Source organism: Centrocercus urophasianus, unplaced genomic scaffold (genome assembly GCF_019232065.1).
Source record: "Centrocercus urophasianus isolate 14NV4802_14NV808 unplaced genomic scaffold, USGS_Curo_1.0 seq_21, whole genome shotgun sequence".
Classification (NCBI taxonomy): Eukaryota; Metazoa; Chordata; class Aves; order Galliformes; family Phasianidae; genus Centrocercus; species Centrocercus urophasianus.
This window is the reverse complement of record NW_024884767.1, coordinates 20,279,547-20,293,596: the sequence shown is the minus strand read 5'-3', so window position 1 is coordinate 20,293,596 and position 14,050 is coordinate 20,279,547. Positions and strand designations below refer to the sequence as shown.

General features: G+C 41.8%; 1 long non-coding RNA gene across 1 annotated transcript; it reads right to left on the bottom strand.

The window, feature by feature from the left end:
- Positions 1-6,363: 6,363 nt before the first annotated feature.
- On the bottom strand, positions 6,364-12,170 carry LOC122162643. The gene is made up of 2 exons (XR_006169613.1): positions 12,050-12,170; positions 6,364-10,981 (listed from the first exon to the last, which is right to left on the bottom strand). It is a non-coding gene; the product is annotated as an uncharacterized LOC122162643 (long non-coding RNA).
- Positions 12,171-14,050: the final 1,880 nt, after the last annotated feature.

Sequence of the window (14,050 nt, the reverse complement as noted above, 5' to 3'; positions counted from 1 at the left end):
ATAGGAATGGGTTTAGAGAAGAGCACGGGAGTTCAAGAGGCCGTAAATGGTAAGTTTAGCGTGAGGAGTGGGTATTTCAAGCAGACCATCAAAAGAAAAGCTGTCCCTCCTCTGTGGAAAGAAGAACAGACCTGGAATGATACACAGTTCAGGGTACTGTAGCTCTGCAGTGAGCATTAACCAGTATTTGCACTCCCATGACAGGACAAGTTGAACAAGCTCTCTACTCATATAAACTGCCTCCGTGGTATTGCCTTGCATGGGTTTTCTCACCATCAGTGGGATGCAGCGTGGCCTTCCCCAAGCCCAGCTCTAGGTACTGTACTAAGTACTGTACCAGGTCATGGAACAAACAGTCCAACTTGCTGCTCACAGTTCCGCCATTCCAAGTGACTGCTGATGTACTCATGGTACACTTCCTGGCACTGCCACTTCCCCATTTCTAACCTATGATTTGCCACCTTTCTCCAAACGTGCCTTTCCTCAGTTGCAAAGCACTCCCTTTTCATACCACAAAACATGATACCAGAGGTGCTCAACAACCTGCCACATTACTGCCAAGGATGTTGCAACAGGAACTAGCATCTCTCTCAGAGATAACACTCAGATAACATTCTCAGGTGAGAATGACACTCTGACAAATGGAGCACAAACACGATGCAGGACTGCCATTCTGCAGTGGAATTCCTTAGCTGTACCGAGGCAAACTTCAAAATGGCATTCAGCTTGAATGAGAAGGAAGAATTTACCCAGGTGGTAAATCCACACTGTGTAGCCTAATGTGAGTAACTTATATGCTCGAATGTGTGAAGTCCAAGGTGGCTAACAAGGCACATCAAGTAGAAGCTCTTATCCTGACAGCAGTTTGGCTCCACAGCTGTAAAATATTTTCAAGAGAACCGGGACTATGGGAGATCTTAACATCAGAAAAAATTATTGCAACAGAAGAACTCAAAATATAGTACTGATATTCTTCATGGAACACAAACAGTCCAGCTAATACCAGATCAGGCTGCCCAAGGCCCCACCCAACCTGGCCTTGAACACCTCAAGGGACGGGGCATCCACAGCCTCTCTGGGCAGCCTGTTCCAGCACCTCACCACTCTCTCTGAGATGTCACTCAACAGCAGCCAGCTTAGCTTCAGAGTCATTTGTTTGAGTCAGACCAACCTTTCTCTTCAACACCACTTGTGTTTTATTTATGTACAACCTCTGTTGGGATCAGCATTCTCTGATTAGAATGGTTAGAAATAAAACCTAAGGCCTTGCATAATATTTGTATTTCAAAAATAAAGGAAATGGGAGGAAAAAAGGTAAATCTGTCATCCCATTTCAAAGTTGGTACAATGTATTCCTATCATAGAGAAGAAGAGGAGTTAAGAAATGTGAGTCCTAGCCTAAATCCCCTCCTATCTCAGCAGTAACTTCAACAGTGCTTTTTCAGCTTCTTTTCTTCCTCCAAACTAGTACTCTGTGCCCAGCTCTGACTTTCCCAAAGTTGCTGCCTGTGCCGTGGGTGGGTATGTCAGGGCGGGTGCCCCTTCTGTTCCAGCTTTCTGACTGCATCAGGGGATGTGAGGCCATAAAGCAAGGGCGGTAACCACAACTCTCCTGCGGCCCAGCCTAGCTATGACATGCTTTGCTGAGAGTTACTTTGCAAGTGAAGTTCAGGCCAGGGGCCCTACAGGATTGATCTGTGCTACCAAAATGTTGACCCTCTCTCTGAGGCACCTGATGGTTTCTCCCTGTTAACTCTGAGAGGTCAGGCCATGCCTGATTGCCCATACCCTCCACTCCCTCCACCTTCTTCACAGCAAGTGGGCTGCTTGCTTTGGAGAAGGAAGGGACTTTCCACTGGGCTGGGCTGTCAGGTCTCTGCATACACTTTGGCTTGCTGTATATTCCCTTTGCACTTACCAATGTAAGCTGAAACTTCCTGCTCCTCCTGTCTGCAGAAACGAGGACAGCTTTCTGGCTCCTTGCAGCAAGATAAAGGAGCCATGCCCCAGCTCCACATGCCAAGGGAGGGCTCTGGTTGTGAGGAACAACATGACTCTTGTTTTTCTTGTGTCTCCAAAGCACAACAACTCTCCCAGTGTCACATTTAATGTTCTACCTCATTCAAGAGTCAAAACAAAAACATGTTCTAGGCAATGCTAAGATATGGAACTGAGCTAGGGCTACAAGGGTTGCTCAGCTCTTGCAAGGTGAATCCCCAGCTGCTGCTTGTGGCCTGTTCCCTTCTTGGTTTTGTAGCAACAGGAGATGTGTGCAGGACGGTCATCTGCCCTTGGTGCGTGGGGCCTGGAAGTAGAGAAGGCTGCTATACTGTGTAGCTGCAAGAGTATGAGAAGGGGGGCTGCAATAATCTTGTACTCCCTGTATTCACAAGGCATGTTGGTTTCTCAGCAGAATTGTGATCCCACGGCACTGGCAGAAAGAAAAAAAAAAGCAAGTAAAAAAAGTAAAGATCAATTCTGCACTTGGCTACTGAAAAAAGGGGCTAAATTCCTTCCTCTTCTTAGTGAGGAAAATATTCTAGACAGTCCTTCCAGTGTAAGTAGGGAGACCACTCTATAGGGCTGTGAGAAGCATACTCATGTCCTGCGTGGTCGTCTAACACAACCACAAGCTGTCTGCAAATGGTATTACAAAGGCTGTGAATTTTCAGTAAATTTCCATTTTGAAAAATAAGTTTCTGAGGGTTCAGAAATGTGTAGACTGAATACCATACTTGAGAACTTTCGTGGAATTTTGAAAAGCTGAGATGGGCGGAATGGTATTTGCCAGCTAGGCAGGAAATCAGCTTTGCCAAAACAAATAAAAATTTTCAACATAATTAAAAAAAAAAAAAAAAAAACCTGTCCTGACTCCCAGCAGCAAACTGAAAAGCACAAGATCAGGTTTACAGGCAGTTAAACCATTTCATTTTTCTAGAATTAGCTTTTTAAGGTATTTTAAATACAATGAATGGACATTTAAGTAATCTTCTTTAAGAAGGGAGCTGAGACATCTGAAAATGCCGTATCTCTTTGAATAAGTTCCAGCACAGCAGTTTGCTGAGTCCATCTCTCCATGTCTATAATTTCTCATTGGTGATAAGTGGTGACTCCGCACAACATGTGGGAGCCTTTTTTGCACTGAACACAGCTTTATGTCACAGATTTATGTCCTTTGCTCACATTCCCATGATAGCAAACTGAGGGACCTAACCAACCCCACTCTCCCTGAAGCATAGCCCAACATCAGAAAAACAAATTGGCATTCGAGAACTTGTGAGTTTCTCTGTACCTGCCAAACTGAGGTTAGATCCTGTCCACAGCCTCACTCCCCTACAAAAATAGTCCCACATTCCCTCATGTGTGTGTGAACAAATGTTCATGCTGCCACGTAGGTAGCAGCCACCTTTCCTCTTCAACGGGAGAAATCAGCCTTGTATGCTTTTCTCATGGTTCTACCTGCATAAACCCTGTGGTCCTGCCTGCAAAGGCTAGCTTTATTCCTTGCTCCAGATGGCTAGTCATTTTGCCTTCCAAATTTAGTTTGATTAGACATAAGAGAAATTTGGTGCTTTTCCTTGAAAAGAGGAAAAGAAGCACATGATAAAGTGTGGGTCATGTGCAGTGATTCAGTGTGCACCAAAGAACAATTAACAGATCATTTCCTTTGTGCAGCAAGAGATCTCCTTCCCATGCTCTGCCATTATCACTGGTCAGTTTAGTTTAAACCCCAAAATTCTTGTAATCTCTTGAAGAAGCCTAGCTTCAGTGCACAGGTGTCAGGCATCAGAAATAACTCTTGGTATAGCCAGACACCTTAGGGAGATGTCAGTGCCTCTGTCATATTAGAAATACTGCCTTGGCTCTACCAGCACAACTGATCCAACATCCACCATACAGCTCATCTGCTTTCAACAAGGCAAGATAACTAATGACAAACTCACCTTCTGCCTGATAAATGCTATTGCAACATTTTGTCAAGGAAGGAAATATTGATGCTATGTGGACACAGCCCAGAAGACTGGAAAGAAAGAAAGAAACAGCAAGTCTTGCTTCAGAATTTCTCTCCTTGACAAGGGACTTTGAGCTTTTGAAGTATTAAAACATAAATCTGTGATACATATTTCTCTCAAAGTTGTGACATTTATTACAAATTCACTGTTGATGTACTCAAAGTGAGGCATGAAAGATTTTGCTGGCTCTTCATTTCTGGGAAGACAGGTGGGTTTTCAGGGTACCCAGCTATATGGACTCAGACCTACAGAGGAGAGAAAAGCTCTGGTAGCAATTCAAGTTTAAAATGGAGAGCTTTCATCTCAGCTTAAGTTGGAAAGCATTTTTTTGGAACTCAAGGATTTTTTTAGTTTCTATCGATTCTGATCACCTTCTTACAATACCAGTCTGTCTTGACTTGTTTCTACAAAGGACATGGCCAAACAAAACTAACCCACAGTAGTGATCCCAACTTTTAGGGACAGTTTAAAAAAAAAAAATTCTTAAATTGTTGTTAAAACTGCAACAATTTCACGAATCACTCCTTCAAAATTGTCTTTCCCAGACAATACTACTCTGCTAAAAACATTCTAGCCAGCTCTCCTCAGTGGTAAAGAAAAATATCAAAAAGCCAAAGGCCACTTACTTCCGTTCTTGGCTAGCCAATGCACAGTGACATTCAGGTTTCCCACTACAAAAGTGTCCTGACAGAAACCAAGTGTAATGATTTGATTCAGAAGCAGAACTGATTTGTAAAGATAAGTGTAATTCTTTGGTTTCAGACATAATTTTAACACAAAGGTATTAGGAATCATAGTTCAACAGAGAAGCTGATGACTGAAATCTAGAAAAGCAGGGCATGATACTACTATGTAATTTTTGAGGCAAAAAGCTTTCTCTCTCCATGGCTTTACATGACTGCCTTTTCCCACCCTTTTTTTTTTCATCCATCCTGTCATTTCCCACCCTTTTTGTTTTCCTCTTTGGAAAGGAAGTAAGTAGTACATGAAAGGGCTGGTTATGTGTATCTGTAGAATCCAGTGCAGCAATAACAGAATTCTGTAGGAGACTTCCAGTGAAACAGCACAAGTCATGTTTGCATGATCTCATAAATTCTTCACTGGACTTGGATGGATGTGTAAGCTCCTGGAGAAATCCCAGCTCCATTGCTAATATGTTTTGGTCAAATCACACAACATGTTCACTTCATTTTAGAGACAAACTTCTTGTGTCACTATTTACACCTCTGCAAATTCAAAGTCTTCACTGTTTTTCTTACTGCAGACACCAATCCAAACATGCTTTGGTAGTTTGGGTATGATCACAACCTGCTGTGCCAAGATTGCTTGTGTTTGCCATTACAAGGGCGAAAACTGTCCCCAGATGTCATCCATCACCCATTTTATGACTGCAGAATGAAAGGAATGGAGGCAGTCTTTCAGTCTGCTGTTTCTCTCTTCCAAAAGATTGGAACAAGGGTCACTGAGGGAAACAGTCTGCAGTCCCAAGCAGGTTCAGCTTTAGTGGTAGAGGTTCTGCCATCCACACTCCACCTGTGTGACAACTGTAGTGCTGGCCTTAACCCACAACAGAGAGGGCTACCTTTTTTTCCCCTTACTGAGAAACATTTAGGAGGGCATTTCACCTTGCTGGTAAAAGTCCTTTCCCTCCCCTTCAAGACTGAAAAAAGAACAAAATTGCCAGGGAGGAAGAGAGGAGGTATGGAGGGCAGGAGCAGAAGGGCAGAGTCCAGCTATTCTCTGACATCTCCTTAAACCCCTGCACTCATGCCCAGGATGTGGCACTGTCTTCAGTGAGATAGTGCACAGAGGCAATCTCAGTGTATTAACAGGAGTGGGTTTCTGTCTGAGCGATATGAAGAAGTACAAGGGAAAGCTGGCACTATGCTCCCTTCTCCTGCAGAGCGCGATCCTACTAGGGCAAGGTCACCCCAGCTTTCCATTCAGTTAGCCCTGGGAACATGACAGAGATTGTTTGGCTCTTATCACAGTCAAAAAGGAATTTCCGCCCTGTGCATAAAAAAGAAATGCCTTGTGCAGAGTCAATTTATTTGTGGTTTAAACAACTAGCCTCTGAGAAATGTTGCCCACTGAACAGACAATTCACACCATCCCAGGAGCCTGATGTGGAGCCTCAAATATACACTGTGGTACTGTTTGAAGGGGGAAGATTCAACTAACTATACAGGCAACCACTGCATTTTTTCCTAAAGTACCAAATCCTGGAGTCACATCATCTGACTTGCTCCTTACTAATGAAAAATTACTGTTATGTTTTTCATGGCTGCAGAGAAATCTCACCAAAAAAAAAAAAAGATTGAACTGAAAATACTTTTCAAAGCAAAGGATCAAAAATTGCTGTTTTTATTTTTTTTTCTTTTTCTGAGAATTTTTAAATACTCGGGTATCAAAGATGTCCAGTTTTGACCAGTTTCTTCTTAGTAGGAACTGAATGTTCACTACCACAAGGAAAATTTGTAAACAAACTCACATTGCATAGACAGTGGTTTCTAAGCTGCATTTAGTGGAACCCTTTCAGCAGAACACGAGTACAATGCACAGATAAGAATGGACTTCTGAGGGTAAATGGATGTTTCTTCTTCAGTTCCTTTTCTGAATCACAGACTGCAATCCATGTAGAAGCGTTCTACATTACAGTATTCTGTAGCACATAGTATCTGGGTTAATTATCAGTAAGTAAATTTCTTAGAGAATCTGACATGCACAAAGATCCTAATACTTAAAATCCTTAGCTGACTTATTCCCTGTCTCATCCCATGGTGCAAGGGACTTCCAGACTTCCCATTAGACTATTAGACTATTTGAATACACATTGGTATGGTGTTAATGATGCAGCAGTGTGCATCATTACCAGCACTAGGGGGACAACGCTTAGCTTCTGACATTGCTGCAAGGCTGTAAAACTCCTGTGGGATGTGCACTGCAGGAGCATAGATCATTTCCTAAAGGAGCTCCTTTCCCGGACCCAGCAGTGGCAGTAGAGCTGGTGATAGCTTCTGCATGACCTACAGCATTATCTCCCTTACATCTCAGAATCTCAACAAGCAGAACTCTCCTGGGACTGCTTCCTCGCAGAGCAGTCAAGAGGCAAGTAAACCTGTTCTACCAGTAGAGTTCTGCAGCACTCTGTGCCAACAAGCACAATGGTTCACAAATTTTAATGACACCAACAGTTCCTGGTTGCTAGATACGAAAGCAGTGTTTATAGAATCACAGAATCATAGGTCTGGGATTTGACTACAGGAGGAGGGAGATAAGGCCTGTGTGGATATCCTGGCTGTGTCCTGCAAGTCTCTACATTTTCTGCAAACAGCCTTAGCCACTGGAATTTTCTCTGGCCTCCCTCTATCATGTTCCGTGTCTTCATCTCCTGAGGACTGCAAATCCTGTGGGACAGAGGCATAGGTTTGGGTTGGTTGGTTACATGTACATAACTTTTTCCACTGCTGAGAGAGAGCTTTCAGCATGACATCATCCTCCCTGAATATATAGAAACTAGAATATAGCTGAAGAAGCCAAATTTGTCAGGCAGGGTTTTAGCAGCTGTTCCCAGAAGGAGCTTGTGAACGTTTTTTTAAGCCCCAGCTGAAGAGCAGAGTGAAACAAAAAGAACTAACTGAAAAATTTTTGCTAAAAAAGGAAAAGATTTCAGTGAAACAAATCATTTGCTCAAATGCAAATCTAGTCTTTGAGAAAGACTTTTTTTTTTTTTCCTGTCAGGTATTCATGGCTTTAAAAAAAAATCCATTTACATTTTAGATCACTTTTTTAATTCACCTGAATCTTGAACAAATCAAAGTTAGATAAACAAGCTTTTTAAGGACCTCAGGTATAACAAGGTGGAAATTTTTATTTGGTGAATATTCTGTCACTTTAAATGAAAATAAACTTCAGCTTGGCCACCATATTAAAATAAAAATTGCAGATGATTCGTGAGGATGAGTTAGCATTCACTGTGAAATACTCAGTTTCTAGTAATATTCATAAATCCTCAGTCCACTAAAAGTTTGGTCCTACAGGTGCACAAGCTGAAAAGAAACTGTTTGCTCAGAGATTAGGACTCCATCCTGCTATCACCCAAAAATATTATTGGAACCTCAAATGAGCTGGGAGTCTGTAGTGGAGGTCTATGTGAAAAAGGAAGATAGTCCCAGTAAAAAAAAAAAGCTCATCAAATGGCAAACCAAAAACACAGGAGCAGATGAAAAAAAAAGGAAAGCACAGGCCCTGGAGATAAAATGAGCCTGAAAACCCAGCCTCAGCCTGAATTCTTCACCAAGATGCAATTCAGCCATCTTGGGAAGCAAGCAACATTTGTATCTGCGTCTGGGTTGTACCAGTCTGGACAGCCAGCCTACTGTTGCACATGGCCCTTATCCTTGCTCTCATCAGCACAAATGAGGAGCTGACAGCCTGCTGCCCATCACCCAGCACCAGCATGGGAAACAAGGAAAGACTGCTGCTCACACAGTTGGGCTGGCAGCTGAAATTACAGTGCCTGTCCAGCTGAGGCCTGAACACCATCTCACCTCTCTGCATTGTCAGCAAAGCTGACAGAAAGCCAAAAAGACGTGTTCAGTACCGGACATTACACATAAACTTTTAAACAAATATTTGCACAGAAATATTGACCTTTAAATACCAGTTAGAACTGGTTTGCATTGAAAATTCATCTGCATGACTGCCATCGATTCAATACCTATTACTTGTGTGAAACAGAAGGTGTCCTCAGACTGCATTGTATTTATTTTTAACTCACTGAGTACAGTAATTGTCTACTGAGAGCTAGTGGTCATAGGAGTGGAAAGATTGCCTTCAGTGACAGCTGCAGTCAGAGCCATTTATTAAATGCTCCAGCGCGTGGGAGCAGTACGGCCTGGTGAACACAGCAGTGTTGTAGCACCTTGCCCAGAGGTGGAAGCAGACCATACAAAATGCAGCATCTGCAGATCCTTCTGCACTATTTCTACACAGCTACTCACTGTCTCCATTGCTGCCTGCAGAAGAGCTGTGACTTTTCCTGCCAAGCCACACATTACTTCATTTTCCCATCCTCACCTAGCCTATCCACTCGATGGTCTCTGGTATAAGGTCTGTTTGCTGTCTGAAGTAGGAGCTATGCCTTAAACTTTCTGTATGTCTTGCATTATAGGGATCAACATCTTTGGAAACATCCTATTAGTAAAACCTAGAATGAACAGCAAATGTACACATCTACAAGTGGGAATAGTCAAAGCAGAGAAGATGGACACAAGTAAATATCTGAAAAGAAAATCAAGAAAATCAAGGAGGAGAAAACTATTGCATTGGTGTCTTACAGTTTTTAGCACATACTTAATTCTAAGCAAGCAAACGTTTACAGAAATTTCAGTAGTATTTTGCATGAAGCACTCTGTTTTGCTAAAAGAGAAAGTGCAAAAATTCTCCTTTGCCCACTGGGACAGGAATTTCCCCATCATTTATGTCCAAGTAAAGAAGAGAAATAAAACTACGGAAAAATACACTGAAGAACAGATTGAAATTTCAGCTGGCTTCAGTGAGGAGCTCTCACTGGAAGCAGTGACTGTTGTTAAATGGCGTCTTCTGACTTGAAACTCTAGACAACTTTTCTTCTGAAGTCAGTTCCTGTTTGCTAGCAAAGTTTGCTCAGGAGAGCTGAGGTCCCCACATATCTCCACAGTCCATCACTTCTTTGCTCAGCAGCTGTTCTGGAAACAGAAAAAACTCAGGTCTTATAGCTGTCATCAGTGTTTCTCAGTCAAAGTCCTGCAATCCCTGTAACCAATACTAAGTATATCACTGCATCTTTCCTGTTGTGCAGCGCTTGCGAATGAAGTTGGAACGAAGCCTTGGTCTGGCAGATTAAAGGAGCACTGTTAGAAAAAATGCTAGAGTCAGGACACCATCAACAAAACAGCGAGCAAAACAGCGCGTGGGCTCAGGGATGGTACCTCTGATTAAGCCAAGTTGAGGGAGTTGGTAACAAGGGCAGGAACATAATAATGTCCGTTCCAGAATGGCATCTGGAACCAAAACTTTTTGTGAATGTAACCATGGAAACACAATTACAAGCACTGCTAATACTAGCATGTATAAAAATACACTGATCTAAACAACAAATGAGTCATTCCGCATCTTAACCATACTGGTGTATGGTGTTATGGTATGATTTCCAAGTGCACCAGGAAACTCCAGAGGAACTCTCCATGAGCTGCACTCCTCAGCAGGCTAGACACTGAACCTCACCATTTTTGATACTGATAGAGCTGCTGCCCCTCTGGGACAGATATTTCCATATCAGAAGTATCTGTCAGAGGTACAAAGTCCAGTATGTGGGTTCTTGTTTTATCTTGAAGGTTAACATTTATTTCATTTGGCAACACATAAGCAGGAAATGAAGATTACTCACCCAGAAACGTGAGCAGAATAGAACCACAGAAGTGCCAGCTACAATCAGAGTAATGTATTAATTTACTTATTTATTTATTTTTCCACAGTTGAGTCCCTTTAGGTCTCACCGCTCCACTTGCCTTTGAAGAGCATGTTCTCACCTGTCAGTCCCAAAGTCTACAAGTTCATTTTATTGCTTCTTGAAAGTCAAAATTTTGACAAAGGGACAGGGACAAAAACTTAGTTAGGTGTCACGAGACTGGTACTTTGGTTGTTAATACTGACAATATTGTATTTCTTGGTGATGATCCTGGGAAGCAGTCCCCAGCCAAATTCAACACAAACTTCTCAAAGTTGAAAGATTCAGTCAGATTTAGATGAAGGTCTGTTTTCCTTGCCTTCTTCTCCTTAAGTACTCCCTTGTTCTTTCAGCTGCAAATATGCAGATATTCAGGATATCTGTCTCCTCTGAAAATCTTCTTAGATTACAGAGTCCTTGGCTTTTTAGGAAATATGTTTTTGCCTCTCCTCGCAAAAAGAATCTGGACCCAAATGGACTGTAAGAAGCAAAAGGGTGAAGGGAGAATCACAGGTAGATTATTATTTTCATTTCTTATTTCCCAAAAAGGTAATGGAGGATTTTGACACCATGCATTTTCAGTTCATTTCTGGAGAGAAAACCCCTCCTAATCTTTGTTAGAGAATGTAATATTCCCCTGACTTTTCCTGAAAGATGCACTGGAAAAGAAACAGGTTAAAGAACAAATATAACACACCTTGGTTAATGTACCAATTGACTAACAACAGACATTTGGTACGTGCCAGCTAGGTTTCTGCTGAAAATGAAAACTGAGTCACTTTCTGTTGAAACTTTTAGAACAAATAAAACTGAGGTCCCTGGAGACCAGGTAAATAAAACATAAAGAGAAAGGAAGTTTCTGCTGCCAGTTGATTTAGGAGTTGGAAGGGAATTAAATCCCTACAGTCTTGAAGAAGCAGCATTCTTTTGTTTCTGACAAAAAGCTAGTATATCCTGCTCACATACTCAAAATTAATCACCTAGCCAAGTATGAGTTCAGGAGCATATTATTTTCCATCTGAAATTGAGACAGTCTGTCAGGACTTGGACGCAGGATGGGGCAGAGGGGTAGATGTGGCATCTCCTGCGGAAGAGTAGGGAACAGTTCTTTCTTTGCAATTTTCTGGGAGTTTTATTTATCTCAGGTTTTATTCAATTCATCTTGCATTGCCTTGAATGTTGGAAATAGTTACTACGTAGGTTGCTATGAAAGTAATGTCTCCTATTTGTCTCCATAGAAAATACAATACGTGCAAAGAGCATAATGACAGTATTCAACAGAGAAAATTCTCAGCTACTAAACACTATTTTTCAACATAGCCACCACCATGAGCTCTGCATTTTTGATGGCGATGAACAAGAGCCTTCATGCCACATTTGTAATACTCTACACCAGCAGAGGTGACCCACTGTCATCGTTTACACTGCTGAAATGCACCACCCACCACCTTACTGTGCTCACATTTGTCTCTATAAATGTTCCCCAAGCATCAATGAATATCAATAGGTATCATTTTTTTCCACATGGAGAAATTCAAAGACACACCTTTGTTTCATATGCGTTTCCATGTCAGACACCATTCTGCGTCACAGCAGGAAAGTATGATGGGATGTCAGTGGGAAAGTTCTACCTCTACTGCCGTGCCACGAACATCTGCCTCAGACATTGTGGGCTGGCATCATAAGGGAGGAGACATTTTCTGCACAGCCCTCATAATTTTTTTATGTTTATGGAAGTGTTTACAGCTATATAATATTGCCAGTAATCCTAAAGTTAATGATATCACCTGACCATACATTCTTCCCTATGAACACAGCAATAAAATTGTATGAATAAGGGAATGTTATGCACATACCAGTCTGTGGATTTCCAAAACCACACCCTACAGTCATCATCAAATGCCTGCAGTGGAGAAAGCCTAAAGACTGAGAAAGCACAGAATTAAAGTCATAAGGTGTTTGAATGTAATAGCTTCTAAAGACCCTTGGAAAAGAGAAGCCATACAACAACAGTCAGCAAAGTAGCAACGTACGGGTGTACTTCCTACCAATTTCAACATCATGCAGTAAATTTTGAAAGATTTATTCATTCTTTGAATCTTTCAAGAGCATATGGATGGGTGTCACAGTAATCTGGTGTTAAATGTATGTCTAAACTGACTGGATATGTAGAGGAACAGTCACTTACGTGGCAGTGTTGAATATCCTTGGTCTGAAGGAGAAGGTCACCCTATCACCTGCTGCCAGGGCGGTGTATCTACTATAGTCTTGCCCTTAGAATTGGTATTTCCTGCATGTTTGAAGCAGGTTTGTGCTATTTTTGACTTCTTTTTATCTGTGGTTTGGTTTTTTTTGTTTTGTTTGTTTGTTTGTTTGTTTGTTTTTTGGGAGGGGTTGGGGTTTTTTGTTTTGTTTTTTTTTTTGGTTGGTTGGTTGGGTTTGGTTTGTTTGTTTGTTTGTTTGTTTTGAGAAGGGAAAGACTGGCCTATGTTGGGTTTTACATGTTGTTGATTTCAGCCAAATACCAGTATTGTCAAGCTTGTAGAGTGTTAAGCACACCATTCTCACAGAAATATTAAACCTATCTCCCCTGAATGCATTTTGGCATACAACAAAGCCATGATTGCCCTTCACTGCTCTGTTATCAGAACCATGTGCCCTTGAGCTTTGCAACTGTAACAGGGCCCTGAGAGCAGCCATTCATACAAGGGAGTAAAAGCAGCCCCTCTTCTCTTGCCGTTTGACTGGATGCAGAGTGCACAGCAGCAGCCTGCCTAGCAGTACACACGGGACAGAGCTGGGGTCTGTCGTGAGAACTGATCCTCTTTGTTATAACAGCTACATAACCTCAAGGGAAGAAGGAAGCAGAAGTGCCTCTCACCATGCGCTGCCTCCTGCGTGCCACTGCTGCAAGTGTTCTGACATAGACAAAGAGAGAAGGTCATCTCAGAGTACTACCAGTCCCCCAGGCAGATTTAATGCCTGCCATCAGGGCTGCAAACCAGAACGACTTTATTTTTAGAGTTTTTTAAAGTCTTTGAGTTCTCTGCTTTAGGACAAAGCTGAGCACCTTAACAAGACCTTCTCCAGATGCTCTGTAGCCCCTGCAGGGGGAAGGTCTTGGCTGAATCCTAGAGGGCTAGGTGCTAGAGCTAAGAGGGCTCCTGGAAACTAAACAACTTCTGAGACATATCTGAAAGTGGTGTCTCTACATTTGAAATGCTGAAGTAGCTTTAAAAAGTTGCCCTCTCCAGACAAAACTCAGCAAGAGCTATCTACTAAAAATGGCTTTCAGAACTAGGCTGAGGAAAAATAATTCATGCATGTGTTTTAGCACATCTGCCTTTTGTTGCGAATAATTTATTCAAATTAAACCTTTCAATCTGAAATATTTTATTCTACTCTCATATGCAATTTATCTATTTTTTTTCCTTTACGAAACACTTCAGTTTGGCTATTTTAGACTAATTGAAATATGGAGGAAAAAGTATTTTTAAAGCCTTTCAGATATCAGAAGCAAAAAATACCTGAAGTTCAAACAAACAAA